This window comes from Orycteropus afer, unplaced genomic scaffold (assembly GCF_000298275.1).
Source record: "Orycteropus afer afer isolate SDZICR_OR568_19922 unplaced genomic scaffold, OryAfe1.0 scaffold00062, whole genome shotgun sequence".
NCBI lineage: Eukaryota > Metazoa > Chordata > Mammalia > Tubulidentata > Orycteropodidae > Orycteropus > Orycteropus afer.
The window spans coordinates 6,614,923-6,616,366 of NW_006921649.1; the positions used below are offsets into that span (position 1 = coordinate 6,614,923).

General features: G+C 40.0%; 1 protein-coding gene across 1 annotated transcript in view; it reads right to left on the reverse strand.

Moving 5' to 3' along the window:
* PANK3 (pantothenate kinase 3) overlaps positions 1 to 1,444 on the reverse strand; it is a 32,079-nt gene that overhangs the window by 12,296 nt on the left and 18,339 nt on the right. The gene's annotated exons all lie outside the window — the stretch shown is intronic.

The window sequence follows — 1,444 nt, forward strand, 5'->3', positions numbered from 1 at the left end:
TTGTAAGGTTGGTCTGGTTTTAACAAACTCTCTTAATTTCTGCTTATCTGGAAATGTCCTAATTTCACCATCATATTTGAGGGACAATTTTGCTGGGTACCTAATTCTTGGTTAGAAAATGTTCTCTTTCAGGATTTTATATATACCATCCCCTTGTCTTCTTGCTTGCATGGTTTCTGTTGAGAAATCTGAGCTTAGTCTTATTAGTTGGCCCTTGTAGGTAACTTTTCACTTTTCCCATGCTGCTCTCATGATTCTTTATTTGTCTTCTGTTTTGTTAAGTTTGCTGATGATATGTCTGGATGATTTTCTTTTGGGGTCTATCCTGTTTGGGGTTTGTTGGACTTCCTGAATGGATATATTCTCATCTTTCATCATACCAGGAAAATTCTCTTCCAACAAATCTTCGACAATTTTCTCTGTCTCTTCCTGTTCTGAAATTCTGATGACACGTAGGTTATTCCTTTTGATGCTATCCCACATAAAACTTAGGCTTTCTTCATTTTGTTTTGATCCGTTTTCTGACTGATCCCTTTCCAAAGACGTGTTCAAGTATCAGCCTTCAATCTTCCTAATTTTGTCTTCCATTGATTCAATTCTGCTCCTTTGCACATTCAATGTCTTATCTATTTCTGAAAATTTAGTATTAATCTTCTGGATTTCTGTGTGCAGATTTTGTATCATTTCTAATTTTTCATTTAGTTCTTGTATTGTCTTTTGAAATTGTTCTAGGGTTTTCTCTGTGTTTTCTTTGATCTGTCTCACAAATAGTTGAAGATTGTTGTTGTTATGTGCTGTGGAGTTGGATGCGACACACAGCGACCCCTCCTTGGGTTTCCGACGCATTATCACTAGGGAAGTAGATTGCCCCATCTTCCTTCTGAGGAGTGGCTGGTGGGTTTGAACCACCAACCTTCTGGTTAGCAGTCAAGTGCCTTTAGGTACTACACTACCAGAGTTCTTTCCCTTGTTTCTCCTGCTTTATCTTTGTTTTTCCCCAGTGTAATTTTTTTTTTTAAATTGTGATTTGGGTGAATGTTTAGAGAGCAAATTTACTTTCCATACAGCAGTTCATATATACTTTGTCTCATGACATTGACCACAGTTTATCACAATGCAATAGCTCCCCTTCCACTTCCTCCCCATACTTACCTCTTCCCTGTGTCCATCCCTCCATGCACTCCTGCTCCCTGAGCTGTCTCCCTGTGCATAAGAAGCCCTTCTTTCTCCCATGATTGTTCTCTCCAAGGAGTGTTCTACTTGAGGTAAATGTTCAACGCATATGCCTGTCTTTTGTTTGGCTGGAAACCACAGGTATGGGTTCAATTCCAGACCTGAAGGGCAGCCACCAGGCTCTATTGGACCAGCAAACCTGGTCCCAACCATCTTCCCTGCCCCCCCCCCCAAATGATTTTGAGTTTTGTTTCACATTGTTCTCCCTATC